This window comes from Rhinolophus sinicus, chromosome 17 (genome assembly GCF_057876585.1).
Source record: "Rhinolophus sinicus isolate RSI-liver-muscle chromosome 17, RSI-T2T, whole genome shotgun sequence".
Lineage (NCBI taxonomy): Eukaryota > Metazoa > Chordata > Mammalia > Chiroptera > Rhinolophidae > Rhinolophus > Rhinolophus sinicus.
The window spans coordinates 208890591-208907145 of NC_142517.1; the positions used below are offsets into that span (position 1 = coordinate 208890591).

Here is a 16555-nt window from a genome sequence, read left to right on the forward strand (position 1 = left end):
AATTCTCGTTCAGTTATTAAGCTAATAAAATTTACATCTTCCTACACATATGGAAGATAGATAGAGACATAGAAACATAATATTCTTTAAGACTGCTACATTTTCAGGATTCTAGGTTAACATGATCCTAATTGTTTTGCTCTCTGTGAGTCAGAAGTTTCCAGTTTCTATGGCAATGTAGTACCTCCATCCATACCTGCCTTTTCTGAGCTGTCTTATAATTGGACTATGACATTTGATATCAAACCCAGGATATGCGGCTGAGTGAATAGTACATCATTTTGACAATGCGTTTTACAGTGAAACGTAAAAGCCCATGCATTCAGACTGTACATCAAACACATTTATGGGGTGTTAAATATTCAGGAAACGGGAATGCTGCATTAGCACTCGTCAGAGCTCACTCAGAGTCATCCCCAGGAGAACAGGGTGGGCATCTCAGCCTCCACCTCCAAGCCCGTTTTAGCGGCAGGTTCCTGGAAGTGCCAGGGGACCCGTATGTAAAACTTGCCTCTCGACATAATCCCAACTCATAAAGTCTGCTACTAGAACAGCAAGACTCCAATGGACATAGCTTTATATTCAGCCTCTTTTAGGACACAAAGTATGAGACCTCGAGAACCTTTTGTATTGTTGATTTGCTTTCTATTTCTCTAGAAAATGCATTCATCTGTATGACTTTTGTCATTGGAGCATCAAAAAGAAGACAAGAAAAAGTAAAGTGTAGGTCTCGGGCACCTGCCAGCGGCCCTGCAAGTGCTCGAGCTGAGTTCCCAGGACTGAGCTGGGTGCACCACGGAATGGGTTCCAGAGGCCCAGGCCAGATTTGGGAGGCCATTCCAGCACAAAAGATGTGCTCAGCATCACCTACCATTCTCTGCAGAAACACCCGTGAAGCCCAGGGAAGGGTGAGGCCACAGAAGGGCCCACTGTGGACAAGCCAGCTCTTTCATCGGTGAACATGGCTGAAAGCCTGTCCCATCTGACTGGCCTGTCCGCATCAAATCCACATCCAAAGCTGAGCAGGAGCCCATTGTTGCAACAATGCATTTCACAGTGAAAGCCCATGGCTCACCACTGTTTGGAGACAAACCAGTGAAGAACAGAACTGAGCTTCTGGGGATGAGCCAAGAAGGAGCTGATGTCCAGACCTGAATAAAAGAGGGCCACCTGGTGGTTCTCACCACACACACACACACACACACACACACACACACACACACACACACTGGTCTCTAACACCCTGAAAGCAAGCAGGTCCCTCAGCAATGCCATGGAAGTGGCTAGAGCTGAAAACAATAACAGCACATTTCCATCCACCCAACACAGCCCTGTGGTCGGCTCTCCAGTCGCGAGGGGATGTCTTCTGAACCCCGGGTCCAGGTGGGTGAGCGGGGTGAGTCCTGTCTATAGCAAGGGAAGTGATGGGATTTGACACTGACTGAACGCTCGCAGCCAGTGTGCCATACTCTGTGTTTGTTATAGGCTGAATTGTGTCCCATCAGAATTCATGTGTCGATGTGCTAATCCCCAGTACTTTTCAGAATGTGAGGACGACCCCCTTGAGATCTGTGAACACCGCTGCTCTGAGAGGAGAGAAGCAAATCAACTCAACATTTACTGGAACTCTACTCTGTGTAGACGCTGTTCTGGGCACATCACAGGGTGCCAGTTAGTAAAAGACACAGTCCTTGTCATTAAAATGATGACAAATAAAGCCAGGAAAAACTTGAATAATTAAAATGCTAAATAACAGCTGAAGATAACATTTGGGTGGATACCATATGGCAGTTCAGGAATAATTGCTAGGTGAATTTTAAAAATAACATTGCTATTTGTAGACTATAGAATTGTACACAAACTCCCACAGACATCTTGAAAACAGACTTTTCAGCAGGATGGGTAATAAGGACCAGTTCACAAAGTGGTCAGTTTTAAAAAATCTTGGTGACATTAGTCATTATTAGAACCTTCGATAAGGTTCTACATTTCTGTCTAGTGGGACACAGTGTTGATTTTTGTTTGTTTGTTTGTTTGTTTGTTTTTATCCAACACCTAACTAAAGGAATGTGGATTACCCAATTTGTGGATTTCTATAATAAATACTAAGTTGCAGGTTTTCTCCGCCAGCTATTTTGGAAATCTTTCCTGTGATTAGCTGGGGCTTGCTCACCACGAGTGAGAATTCATACTCCGTGTGATCTGGCCGAAGAAAACAACTGGGCAGGACCATTGATGGAGGCACGGAGATGCACTCTAATGCTAAAAATAAAGACCATTAGGTTTTATGCCCATTTTACATTATCTTCTCATTACCTCCTCCATTAGCACAAATAATTTAGTTTTAGAAAGTACGTCAAAGCTATTATGCAAGTATGAATTTTGTAATAAACTCTCTCCTTAGCTCTGCTTCAAGGTTTTCATTTTCAATCAGACATCGGATGCCTTTCCCAGAACTGCCTCTTTCCGCTTTAGAGAGAAAGAAAAGCACTGGCAGCATGTTTGGAAAACAAGGCAGGCATTCTCCAGCGCGACTCCCCTGAGTTACACCTGACGCGATGCGGCTCACAGGCATTGCACTGTCCTGGCCAGAGGAGCTGAGGAGCCAGGCCCTGCTTCTGGCTGCTGTCACTCTAGCCTTCTCCTCTTCCAGTAAAGTAAAACAGATGCCAGGTAAGGATGCCATCCTGGAGGGAACAGCCCTAGTTTATTTTACAGTAAACCATTTGCCCACTTTGGTCCTTTGCACATTGCTAGCAACAAATAACTTGAGACCTTCGTGTGACTCCCACATGAAAAGAGCCGGCATAGGGAATAGAATAAAACCGCCCCTGTCATTTTAAGTGACACACTCCAAGGGGGGAGAAAGAGTGGCATTTGTTTTGCAAGCAACTATGTACACCTAACTTAAGCCCAAAGTCTCCAAGGACAGTTAGGTGTAGATAGGCTTAAGAAAAGCCATTCTCTCTTACCAAGTAAAGGGCCGCAAGGCACCCAGTTATAGTGTCACATTTTCCAAGCCCCAATTAGGACAAATCTGCCACATGCGGTCAGAAAACAGACTGAGTATTTAAATTCAAGATGGTCCTCTGAGACCTAAGAGATGGCATGAAGTCAGACCAGGGAGAGGCTGTGCCACTCAGCCTGAATGGGAACGAAGATGTACAGTAGGAAAGGAAGCAGTTCTAGAAAGGCAGAGAAGAACCGAGGAGCCAGAGGCTCTCTCCAAGTGAGAACGAGGTGTGTGTGCTGTGCGTGTCCTGGCGCCCAGCGAGGCGGCCCTGGGTTGTGCCCTTCAGGCCGCGCTGCTGTGAGCCAAAAATGGGAAAAAGCCCACTCCTGATTCTCTGGTTTCACTCCTCTCTTCTGGACTGACAGGAGACCCCCTCCTCCTGACACTTTGCATGCATTTGTTTTTGGGTACGTATTTCTTAACGTTAGAACCACTGCGCAAAGCACAGCAGAACCCAATCTATTCATAAAAGAGCGGCAAAGCCAAGAGCCAAACAAACCTTCGCTGTTCTTCATATCCCACTAGTGCTGTGGAGTCAGAGCTGCCCTCACTTTCTCCAGGCAATTCCATAAACAGAACTTTGCAAGAAGATTGCTACGAAGTAAATATTTAGAAGGCATGCTTGCCGATAAAAATATTTCATTAATAAATATTTAGGGAAATGAAAGTGTTTCTGTAAATGGTACCCAGATGAGCAATTCTTGCACCAAGAGAAGAAACATCTTCAGTTAGTAATAAATGGGGAGTCTATTTTAATTCTTTATTTGGGGAATCCACACTCACTCAACAAAGCTGAAGACATTCCAAAATCTCTGGAAACTAAAGCTTTGGGAAGCAAAGCAAAGGGATACAGACAATTGAAACACGATGGAATGGTTTTAAGGAAATGGAGGTGTTCCTGAATGATCTCTGTGAGAGGGGAGAGTGCGCGTGTGCTCACAGGCACGAGTCATGTTTAGTCATTTCACACTGTTTTAAACGATGTATCAAAGTGAGCAAACCATCTGAGTGTTGTCTCGCATATTCTGAGGCTGTTCCGTAGCACGTAGCACGTGAAGGTTCCTGCATATTACACCATCGCTCCTTTATTCTTTTATTCCACCAACACTGATTGAGCGTCAGACATTGTGGGACAGCGTGGGACAATCCCAAGCACAGGCTTTGCTGGCCTGCCCTCGGTGACAAAAGAAACAGAAGTAAGCCTGGAATTGCAATCTGTGGTGAGCACCCTGGAGGAAAGCAAAAGGGTCTTTCCCGTCTCTGTGACAGAGGGACTCAGACTGGCCGACTACCCTGTTTTGCCTGGGGCTGTCCCAGTTTTGTACCCAAAGTCCCTGGAAAGCCTCAGTCCTGGGCAAACTGGAACAATCGGTCACTACTTGAGTTGGGTCCTTGAGTCAGGCAGGAATGACCACTGCTGGGAAGGGGTGCTGAGCACCGAAACTGCAGCCAGAGGATGGAGGTGACGGAACGGATGTGGCGGGAACTGTAGATTGGGGTGTTAGTGTGTTGATAATTAATGGGGGGTGCAGGGATGACACCCCTATGGAACGTGTCTCTTATCAAAGTGAAGTGACCTCCGTGCTCCTGGGGACGCTTTCACTTTGAACACGGTGAGTGACCCTAACACATCCTCCCTCACTTCCTTTTTAGTTCTTGTTACCTGACATACGTTTGCTCAATTATTTCCTCCTTGGCATCACGTCTCAGGCCTGACTTAGGGTAGGATAACATTGTTAGATTTTGTTTAATTCAATTTTTTCCTTTTACTCAGAGAATGAACCCATGTTTACTGGTCAGGACTACTTATATTTGGTCTTGCTTCTGTCATTGTGTTTTATGTCCTTCTGTTTGCTTTCTATTCTGTTTTGTTTAGATGTCTTTCCCCCCTGTTGGCTTTTGCTGTATAGACTTCTGCAGGGATTTGTAGGGCAAGTGGCATTTTGATTCTGTTAATTGTTACATCAAAGATTTTTTAAAATGCACTTAAAATGCATTTTTAAACTTAAGGAAACTAGCCGTCAGAATCAGTAAGAAAACAGGCCTGGGAGGTCCTTTCAGGAAGATGGTAGGTTTGTGGTGTGGAGATTAATTTATGTCTTTTCCTCTTGTCTCCCTACCCCACCCTCACAATTCATGTTCAATTAATCCAGACCTTTAAACACTATCTTTTTAATTATACCCTGCAAATTATTTGTTAACAACAAAAAATATGTTTTAAAATAGTGTCTTAAACAATGACACAGCTTTCCCTGAGTATGTTCAACTGCACACCACCTGCTTTTCCCAGTCATAATTGCCTCAATTTTGAGTTCTAGTTTAGGGATGGTTGATATTATATTTCAGTATTTCTTTAATTTTCACTTTTGTTCCATCTCCATTCTAGACGCTCTTTCTGAAATGCTATTATCCATAATCTTAGAGCTGTCCTTGGTACAGTTTTTCTCCCTCTCTTAGTCTCAGCCAACTCAGGCTGTTATAACAAATACCACACACAGGGGCCACTCGGTCAATTCAGCTGAAATCGAGGGGTCACTCTAGATACTCCTTCTCGCTCTTTCCCTCCACACAGCCTGCAAACTGTACAGTTCCTGTCTCTTTAATATCTGCTCTCTCCATCTGTGTTCTCCGCTTTATTCCTCAGCCACAGCCCTAGTCCCAACGCTCAGCACTTCTTGCCCCAACGTCTACAACAACCAGGTAACTGTTCCCCCTGACCTAAGTCTCGTGCCCTTGTGGTCCACCCTCCATATTCCCGACAGAGGGGACTTGCGATTTCATTATGTCCCCATTCTGCTGTAAGTCAAGAGTTTTCAGTCCGAATCACTTGGAAAAGTGACCTGTTCATCATTTAACTCTCAAATGCATTCCTCCCCAACACACACACCTGTGTGCCCGTGCGTGCGTGCACACACACACACACTCTCCCATCCACCCGGAGTCACCACCGTTACCCTTTGCAATATCTATGCCACTCAGATCCTCCTGCCTTTCCAACTGTTTGTCCCTCTGCTTGTAATGCCCAGAACCTCTTCAATTAATTCATGCCTGTCATCTTTCAAAATACAACCCCAACTGGTTAAGTAAATTCTGGCACATCCACACAGTGAAACCCTGTATCCATTCAAAAGAAGAAGGCAGAACTCTGAGTTTGCTTCGGAGCCAGCACCAGGATATTCTGTGTCTGCAGAAAACAAGTTGCAAGAGAGTGTGCATGGGATGCCATCATTTTCCTAAAAATGAATATTAGAAATACAAAGCTGCCCGCCTACGTCAGCCTGGGCCACAGCACAACGCCACTACGGAGTTGGCAGCTAAGCTGTGTGCTTCCCCGGGGTGACCACCGTGTTGCACTCATCCCTGCACCCCCAGCACCTAGCAGGGTCGACATATAGTAGGTGCTCAAGAAATATGTATTGAATGAACGATCGTGTGATAAGCAACCGGACTTCATGCTTTCCTGACCCTTGCTCCTGTGACACATTTCCTCCCAACTGCCACACTCACTCCTTCCGAGCAGATCCTCTCCTATCTAGGGAAGCTGGGAGGGAAACAGCCATGACCAAGGACATCCTGGGTGACGCAGGGCAGTGCTGGCCCAACGCTGTGGGTGTTGGACCCAGAGGTTACCCAGCAGACCACAGCGCTCAAGGAAGAATGCGAAGACCTTGAGGGCAAAATTGGCCAGTTTCAGAAAACAGTTGGTGGTTTAATTGAGCTTGTTGACCAACTTGCAGAAGAAGCAGAAAATGAGAAGATGGAGACCACTGGTGCTCAGAAGTTGCTCCAATCTATAGCAAAGCAGAGAGAAGCCCAAGAGCAGCAACTCCAAGCACTGGTAGCAGAAAAGAAAATGCAGCTTGAGAGGAATCAGGTTGGAGATGAAGCTTTGTGTAAAGTAGCAACAGAACAAAATGAATTTATTGACCAATTTCTTTTTCAGAAATGAATGGAAAATTTCATTTTATAGCAGGAGGGGAAAAAAAATAGCAACAACAACAACAAAAAAAAACACCTCAGAAAATTTCTGTACCATTCAAGAGACTGACTAATGACGCAGTATGTCATGTGAGATGATGTGTAAGGAATGCAGCATCTCTGAAGGCCAGAAAACATGCCTGGGGGAGCTTGTTCCAGATGTCAGTGCATATCTGGTGGTCACCCAGTGACCACGACGGCCCAGGTTGTCACTTCTTGCATATTTAGTCTAAACTGAGCAGTCTGTAAACTTTGGTCTTCTTTTTTGTTTGTTTTTTGTAAGTTCACAAAACTTTGGAAAAAAAACAATGAATTATCGTTTTTCAAATGGCAAAAAAAGAGAAATATAATGGTAGAAAGAAAAAAAATTCAGTGGAAAATTTGAAAAAAAAATGGAGGTGATATCTCAAAAAAAAAAAACAAAAAAAAAAAACAGAGCAAAAGGACAAAGAAAAAGGAAATAGATGAGGTGAATAAAATAAGGAAAATGGACATCAATCCAAGAAGTCAAACATGCAAATAATATGTGTTCCAGAAACAGAAAATGGAGGGACAATTTATTTTTCTTTTTATTAAAGAAAAAAGTCAGGATAGTTTTCCACAGTTTAAAGATACATGTTTCCAGATTGAAAAGGCTGTTAAATTATCCATCACAAATCATAATAGATGAAAATGGAACTATATCAAAAGATATCTCAATAAACTTCACAACCTTGGGAATAAAGAGAAGTTTTTATTACATTGAGAGAGAGAAAAAAACATACCCATAAGATGGTCTCTGCACATCAGAAGTGAAAAATGTGACGTCTAAGGGTAAAGTGATAAAATTCCTGTTAGTTGATCATACATTGATTCATAACTTACTGTCTTCCCTTCCCCACAGTTGCCAGGGAGCTCAGAGTTCAGATCCATGGTCAATGGCAGGCACTCTGATCAGTCCAGTTTTGTCAGGATAAACAACTCCTTCCATCTTTAATTCATGTTAGAAAGCTCTTCAACACTTATTTTTTATTTAATAGTTTTATGGCTATGTATTATTTACCATAACCTGTCTAAACCCTTTTGGAGGCACATGGGCAAGAAAAAGAAGCCAGAAGGAAGATCTCCCTTCTTTCCATCACACCTTCCCAGGTGTGTCCCACTTCTTGCTCAGAGCTTACCTGCAGCCCAGGGCGTCTCTATTTATGGCAACATCCACTCCTCCTGAATGGGTCTTTCTTCCCTCAGAATCCTCCATAGTCTTCTTTGGCAATGGTTGTCACATTTGGGGAGAGGAGATAGGAAAATCGCTAAGTTGGACTTTTTTATATGGTTATTTATTGTCCGTTTCCTCTACCAGATTTTAAAATCTGTAGGAGCATCCCCACTGTTGTATTTCTTGCAGCTACAACACTGCCTGGCACATAGCAAACGCTTCTGTTGATCTGCTTGGGCTGCCGTAGCAAAATTGCACAGACCAGGCACCTGAAACAACAGACATTCATTTCTCTCAGTTCTGGAGGTTGGAAGTCCAAGATCAAGGTGCTAGAAAATTTGGTTTTTGGTGAGAACTCTCTTGCTGGCTTGCAGATGGCACCTTCTCACTGTGTCCCCACCTGGCCTTTCCTCTGTGAGCTGAAAGAGAGAAAGCTCTCTTGTGTCTCTTCCTCTTCTTATAAAGATGCCAATCCCACTGGATGAGGGTCCCACCCTTATGACCTTGTTTAACGTTAATCACATCCCCAAAGGCCTCATCTCCAAATGCAGTCACATGGGAGGTTAGGGCTACAACATAGGAATTGGGGGGACGGGCACCATGTAGTCCATAACAGCTCTTACATGTTTGTTAAGTGAATAAATGAGTCTGGAATCTTGGGGCTTGAGGGGACTTCAGAGATGTGCATCTGCTTGTTTGACCCAAACTTGCAGAGGAAATGTGACCTACTCAGGGCCACAAGGGCAGAAGTGGGCACACCTAGGACTGCACAAGCTTACTTGTTACGAAGCAGCGACAGGTGGGAGATTTGCTGAGGGAGAACATCTAATGTTGACGAGAGCTGGGTTCAAGTCTTATGTGTCCCTTTCAAGCTGTGCATGACCTTGAGCAAATCTATTTAATCAACGAGAATCCTTTTTTGTAGAAATAGAAATAAAACGAGGTAAACTGCATAGCATAACGTCTGGGACTCCAGAAGCACTCAGAGCTGTTAGTTAAATTGGACTCAATGTTTCTTAAGGAAGGTGCTACCCTGGAAAGTCTATGTGGAATCCTAAGATGACAGAGGTAACCTGTGCCTTTGACTGACTCCTTCTAGACCCTAAGGCAAGGGGATCAGACTTCCCCAGGTCATGCCGGGTGGGCCACTTGCAAGGTGCTCTCAGGGGAAACAGCTGAGAAAGGCTCTCAGGGGAAACAGCTGAGAAAGGCTTGGAATTCAGGCTGTATTTTGAGCAGAAGTGCCAACAGAGAGCCAATCACCTGGGCCTGAGAGGTGCGGGTGATGAGGACCTAGTCACCAGTCCTTGTGCCAATGAAACAGGTCAGGTTCACAAAGGACTAGAAAGCAGCCCAGAAACCAGCGTCCCACTGTTTACGTTCTGCACCACGGCCGCTAGGAGAAGGAAGGAACTGGAAAGTGGTATCAGATACCCCGGATGTCTTTCAGTGTACAGTATATTGTGATACACTTTTAACATAGCACAGTTCTTGATCCATACTTCAGGACAAGTGCTTTTGTTACTGTCTAAACGAGGTTGTCACATACGAGACCACCAACAGATGATGCTTCGTACCCCTGTCTATGAAAGTTTAGCATCTGATGGTCAGAGGGGAAAACAAAGAAGCCCCCTCAACTCTCTTTCCAAGCATATCTGGACCAAATCTACCTGCTTACCGCCCCATGGCAGCCCTCTCTGAACATGTTATTATCTGGCTAACTGCCACCTGTCCTCTGCCCTACCCGACTCTAACGTGACCTTGTCTGGGGAGAGTGGCTGCAGCACCTCAGGCTGATACACTGACCAGCAGCTCAAAGGGAGCCACTGGAGAGGGATGGCCCCAAAGCTAAGCCATTGCAGCCACCTCCCAACACCGTCCCCTCCTCCCATGTCATGGTTCCAGTGGTGCTCTGCTGTCTGCTGACCAGAGCAGGTGAGCCTAACAGCTTCAGAATTCCTCTCCAGGACTGAGCTGTCGCTTTTAGACAAGCAATGAGGTCTGCTGGCGGCTGGGGAAGAATGAATAATAAGGTCGACACTGAGACTGTCTTAGAGTCCCAGAACCATGACCTCTCCTTGACACCCAGTGTCAAGGACAAATGGGTCTCCATGTACCAACGGTGGCTGGAAGCTCCGATTTGGGAGTGGGGCAGACCTAGAGTCAATCTCAGCTGAGTCGTTCAAATTCTCTGGTCCTTGGTGTCTGTATTAACCATGTCTTTTATTTTCTGTATTCTGAGGCTTTGGTATCTGGGATCATTTCCTAGAGATAGTAAACAAGCTGCCTGCAGGCATGTGAGCATGTGCTGTGCAGGACACCCAGGAGTGGAGCTCACCAGCCTCGTCTTCCTCAGCCCGCAGCACCTCACACAGCAAGCCGCTCACTGCCTCCCCACAGCCCAATCAAGCTCCATGCACTTGTGGATTCCCCTGGGACACCGCCACCCCTCTAAGCCAGTGCAAATCCTACGTTCACTTGGTCATCAGCCCTGAGGACACCTACTCTCACCTGCCGGGTCTGGGTCAGGTGTGCACCCTGACACTTGTTTGACTACTTATCACTCTATAGAGTAATTGTTTGCCCCATGACCACTATGCTTCTTAGATAGAAGGATCTAGAATGTACTTACTTTCCTATCCCCAGCTCCCAGCACACTGCCTGGCATACCATAAGCATCCTAGACATATTTGTTGAATGGATAACTGAATAAATGCGCAAGGACATGAATATTTATTTAGAAGTATTTCTAGAAGTTTCCTAAAAGCCACAGAACTCCTTTTAGCTGACTATTTTGTCTGCATCCCTTCTGGTTTCCACACTAGTGAATCCTGTGCTCCTGTGATACTCTCGCTATGCCCCTGTGGGTATGAATTAATTAAGGACAGCCAGCAGGACGGATGGCTCAGTGTCACAGCATTTTAGGGTTGGAAGGATAGAGGCTTCCCAGAATGGCAAACAGGTCACCCAACGTTTTCTGACAAAAACAGACTATTTCTGACAGCTGGTGTCTTACTGAATTCTTGGCCAAGCTGCTGGGGCAGCGGCAGAGGATGGAGCAACATCTCCTCACCTGGCGATACTTCACACCCCTGCACAGTCACCGGGCTTGGGGGCCTCGGCACCTGTGAGTCTCCTCATTCTCACCTCTCTCTGTTCTCCGCCCCCTCTTTTCACTCCAGCTGCACTGGTGTCATTGCAGTTCCATAGGGTGTGAAGCTTTCTATAGCCTCCAGGTCTTCACACATGCTGTTCCCTCTGCCTGGCATATCCCTCCCGGACTCCTTTCCCTTTGGGTCTGACGTCACCTCCGCTGAGGGCCCTGTCTAGCAGTCCTACCAGTGTTTCTTGATATCTCCTTTCTCAGCCGATGGCGGTTTCCTATGGAGCGCTTGACCCCTGCAGGCGTGTCCCTCTCTTTCGGTCTCATACCATCCCTGGAATCTCAGCACCATGAGAGCGAGCTGAGTCTGTCTTGCCTCATATTCTCAGGGCCACGCCCAGGGCCTGGCACACCGTACACGTCCAATACATATTTCTCGAGTGTACCAATATCATTCTTCAGGCTTGTGAATCATGCAAGAAGCACCTTCTCCCTCAACTTCACCCATAGAGCATATTTATCCAAGCCAGGGTTTCCCAACAGCCCCCTCTTCACATTGAGTCAGAGACAACACATTTGACATTCCACTTGGCCGTAATGATGATTTAATTTCTGTTGGTACACAGTCCATGGAAAAAGACCTTATGCTTTCCGCTCTTTCTTTTCTCCCTTAGCCGTGTCTTGTGTCTTTTCATTCTAATTTCCCCTTGACATGGCCATTTTGGCCATTACCGATTTCACTTCACCAAAGGAACATTCTTCTTTTATTTCCATGTTGAGCATGTCCTTGTGTGTGGAGAGATACTTTTATGAGGAGCACATATGAGATTTCCAAGTAGTTACTTCCTAATGTGAAGTATATCTTATAGGCGACTAGAATGCTATCACATATTAGCAGCTTTGGTAGAGTTCAGGATAATACATGTCCCTGGAGAGTTATTCCTGTTTGAGCTGCTATTTCTGGGAGTGTTATATCTATTTTTGAGAAGCCTCTAGAATGAATCGGTTGTTGGTGGTGGCTGGTGTGGATTCATTTTAAACTACTGCCAATTTTTATAGGAGGTGCCACGTTGGCAGTCCAAACGCATCTCACACCCGTCCTCTGACTTCCCATGCATTTTACTTTTCCATGCACAGGAGACTTCCCAAAATGTCCTCTTCCCTATGCAGTGAATAGAGGCCATTAGCGAGGAGCCCATGCTCACGATGAGACTTGACAAGTGAAATCCTTTTGTGAAGTCTGAAGTTCATGTTCTCGGACTGTCTTGTCAACCCTTTTCCCTCAAGGCAATGTGGTGAGCCTCTTGATAACTGCGGTGACTTGAAAAAAGACATTTCTATGTCTAACTGATAAAAAAAACCGGGGATCATTCTGTTGGTTTTTATGTGAACCAAAGAATAACTTATCAGTGTGTATATGTGTAAATAATAATGACAGTAGCTCATATTTATAAATGACGTATGTCCTGTGTGCCCAGCATTACACTTGATCAACCTGCATACATTACCTCATTTAATCCTTGCAAATAATACACCCATTTTAAGATGAGAAAACACCCAGCTGTTAAGTAGTGGAGCTGACAGTGAAACCCAGGCAGTCTGATTTCAGACCCCACCACACTCAGTCTTTATTTATTTGTGCATGTGTATGTATATATGTATATATATACACATATATATGTGCGTGTATATATAGAGACACATTCACATCACACACATACATCATACATACATGCATACACATTTTAAGATGAGAAATGTATATAACATGTATATAAATGCTAAGAAAAAGGTTCTGGATGGACATGTAACCCACGGTTAACCATGGGATCTTGCGAGAGGGTATGAAATTGAGGATCGATGCCTGTTTGTTATTCTACACACCTCTCTCATCATTTGAATCCTTTAAAACAAACATGTATTATTTTTGTACCAAAAAACCAAGTTATTGATTTTGCTGTACATGTTCCCATTAGACATGCTTACCGAGTAATTGAATGTTATGAATAGCTCATGGTTTTTCCTTTTCTTTTGTCTTTGGAAAGGTAAGTAATAAAAACTGGTGCAACGAGAAAGCAGAAATTCAACAAGGGAGCAGCATCTTGAGGCCTCCTTACCTTTCCCAGCATGAAAAACAAAACCGTCCACAAACAACATCCACCTCAATATGTAACACCATTTCCCAGCTCTCAACAGCCTCAAGTGCGATTCAAGCTATCGGGTAAAAGCATAAGATAAGTGTTCATGCCTTTTTTTGCTACTCTCTTTAAACATTCCGACCTCCATAAACTCCTCTTGTAGAATGTGGGCTGGTTTGAAGATGCTCATGGCACCAAGATACATATTATTCACAACTATGCACACCATGAGTCACGCTGTCTGCCCCTACCCTCAGCCCCAGGGGAAATGAGCAAGTGCTTTGTTTATTCACACTGTATCCTGCATTTCCACAGCACTTTGTCCTTTGTGATTTTAAAGGCAGGTCTCCAAGACAGCTTTTCCCAGACTGGACTCTGGCTTTATTTGACTAATTTTTGTCTTTGGCCCTTACTCCCTGCATCAATGTGGCTGCAGAGCTTTTCATGCTTTGGGCCATTCTGGTGCCTCTGGGAAGTGCTTTTTCATACCTTTGTCCATTTTCTACCAACTTGTCTTTTGCAATGCTTTGTAGGCATTTTTTACGCAGTGAGGATGTTAGTCATTTGCAAGAGCAGTAAGAATAGTAGCTACAACTTATTGAATGTTACTCTGTGCCAGGCACTCTGCTAAGTACTTTACAGGCTGCATTAATTTTTCATACCCATTTAGGAAACTGAGTTACAGGGAGGCAAAATAACTTGCCAGAGATTCCAGCCCAGCAGGCAGGTCCCCAGTGAGTGTCTCTGTACCACTGAGGATGACCTGGGTCCCCAAGCGCCCTATACCCTATCGTCCTCTCTGAGGCTTCTCTACCTGCCCCTTCTGAGTGACTGCCTCCTTTTAAAATCTACAGCATGCATTTTAGGGCTGTCAAAATAATATAAACAGAGCCATTTTAAAATGGAGCCGGACCTACCATCCCAGAGGAACTGCCTTGCATGTTCTCATGCCTCAAATTTTTGGAATGTTGAAACAGGGTAAAATAACTTTCGGACTGGGCCTAAACCAGCACTGTATTTCAAATAACTGATGGCAAAGATAACAAGAAGCGGTTATTATGACTACTAGTCTGAAAATTAAAAACATTTTTTTAGAATTAACACCACTCTGTTACTTTATCTGCACCAATAGAAATGCCTGTCTTCTACTGGTGGACTTGTTCCCCTTCCCTTTCTCATAAATACCCACTGCCTTTGTCTCCTAATCAGGACACTATTTGGGCTTCTGCCTGAATCAGTGCTTCCTGAATAGCTACTCTTAATTGATCTCAAATAAATGCTTATGGGTTCTCACTTTGAAAGGCCCTTTTTTTTTTGTAACAGGGCTAATTATATCCATTTTCAGGAATTCAATGGTCCACACATGGATGACACCAAAATCAGAACACCAGTCTCCACCCTTCTAGATCCATGTCTCTGTCTTCCTGTGTGTCCTTCTGAAAATTACTCGGACGTCAATTTGAGAGGTTGGAAACCAGATTCCTTAGCTAAAGAGAAGTCTCCAAGACTGAGGGAGCCTAAAAAAATCCTGGGTTTTAATTTAGACTCACACACCTATGTGATCATGATGCAATACGTAAGGTCTAAAGTCATCTATAAAATGTGAATAATCATATCTGTCTCACGAGGTAACTGTGAGGAATGATTCAAAGGGTGTCTAGCTCTGGACCTTCTTCCCCTGAAGACCTACCTGTGCTTCCTCCTAGTTTCTGTATGATAGGGTGCCCCCAGCCCTGCAGGGCATCCAGCATCAGAACCCAGCCTCTGGGGTGGCCTTTGGTCAAATTCTGGTTGTACCATTTTCTTGCTGTCAAATCAACTCTCTAAGCTTCAGTCTACTCATGTGTGAAATGGACTAATGAGAGTAGCCAAGTGTGAGATTTTCTGAGGATTGAGTGTGTCAATCTATGGAAAGTGCTCACCACACAGTAAGCGGTGCGTTCATTTACTGGGCATTTATTGAGCGCCGACTACGTGCCAGGAATGTTCTAGGCGCTGGGGACCCAGCGGTGTTCCGGCCATACCAAGTGTAAATGGTTGTGATGCTATGTATTCCTTTTGCATCCTGCTCAGCAGGAAATTCTCCGTTTTTGTAATTTTCAATGTGGATGCCTTTTTTCTTCTTACTTTTTAACTTTGCTCTTTTCCCTACATCCTCCCACCTGCCTTCCTTCCACCGCCCTCGATAAGCGTGTTGTAAGGGACCTTAGAACTGGGCGCTATCTTCCGCAGCCTGGACGACGCCCGCCCGCGGATCGTAACTTCACCCAGGAGACCCCGCTAGGAGTCGCCCGAGAAGAGATGAGAGATGGGGATGCCGAGGGCACAGGAGCGCGGCCAAAAGGTCGCGATGAAACAGCCGCGTCTAGATGCGCTCGGTACCAGGGACCTCGACCCCGGGGTTGCCCGGCGGCCAAGAGCCTGCTCCCAGGCCCGCGCCGGTAAAGAACACGGGGAGCAGGAGGGATCTAGGTGGGATCCCCTAGTCCCCACCGCCCTCATGGCGCGACTGTCGCGCCACCTGGTAACAAGCCCCGCCCCCGGCCTCCTAGCGGCAGCAGCTCAACCCCGCCCCCTAATAACCACACCCGCCCCCGGCATCCCGGCGGCCTCGGCTCGGCCCCGCCCACTCCGCACTCGCCTGCCCCGCACTAGGCTGTGTCCGCACCCCGCCCCAGCCTCTTGGATGCCACCGCTGGGTCCCGCCCACTCCCCAATCATCTTCCCCGCCCTTCCCTCCCACCCCCTTCCTCCCTAGTGGCCTCTGCTCAGGCTCCGCCCCCGCCCGAGACCCCGCCCCCGAGACCCCGCCCCCGCGCGCGGAGACCTCCCCCTGCCGCCGGCCCCCGCGGGTCCCCGCCCCAATCCGCGCCTCTCGCACGCCGCCCCCACCTCCGCCCCCGAGCCCCGCCCCGCCCCAGGGACCACCCTCCGCTCGCGGAGGCGGGTCGGAGCGCTCCTGGCAGTCTGGGCGGTCTCGGCCCCTCGCCGCCGCCGCCGCGCGGTGATTCCCGTGGAACCGCGCGCGCCCCCGGCCGTGCAAGCTCCCAGGCCGCGAGGAGAGCCGCAGGAGCCAGCGGGACGCAATGCGAGCCAGGTAGGCAGGCGGTGCGCCGGGCCGGCCCCTG

General features: G+C 46.3%; 1 protein-coding gene, 1 long non-coding RNA gene and 1 pseudogene across 8 annotated transcripts in view; 2 read left to right on the forward strand and 1 right to left on the reverse strand.

Moving 5' to 3' along the window:
• LOC109451501 (uncharacterized) overlaps positions 1-16555 on the reverse strand; it is a 68555-nt gene that overhangs the window by 47509 nt on the left and 4491 nt on the right. The window lies entirely within an intron of this gene.
• On the forward strand, positions 6572-6962 carry LOC109451473 (intraflagellar transport protein 20 homolog pseudogene; annotated as a pseudogene).
• SH3BP4 (SH3 domain binding protein 4) overlaps positions 16318-16555 on the forward strand; it is an 85449-nt gene continuing 85211 nt past the window's right edge. For all 5 annotated transcript variants that reach the window (XM_074315406.2, XM_019739787.3, XM_019739790.3 and 2 more), the window contains exon 1: positions 16318-16524. The gene's annotated coding sequence lies outside the window, so the exon portion shown is untranslated. The remainder of the gene's footprint in view (positions 16525-16555) is intronic.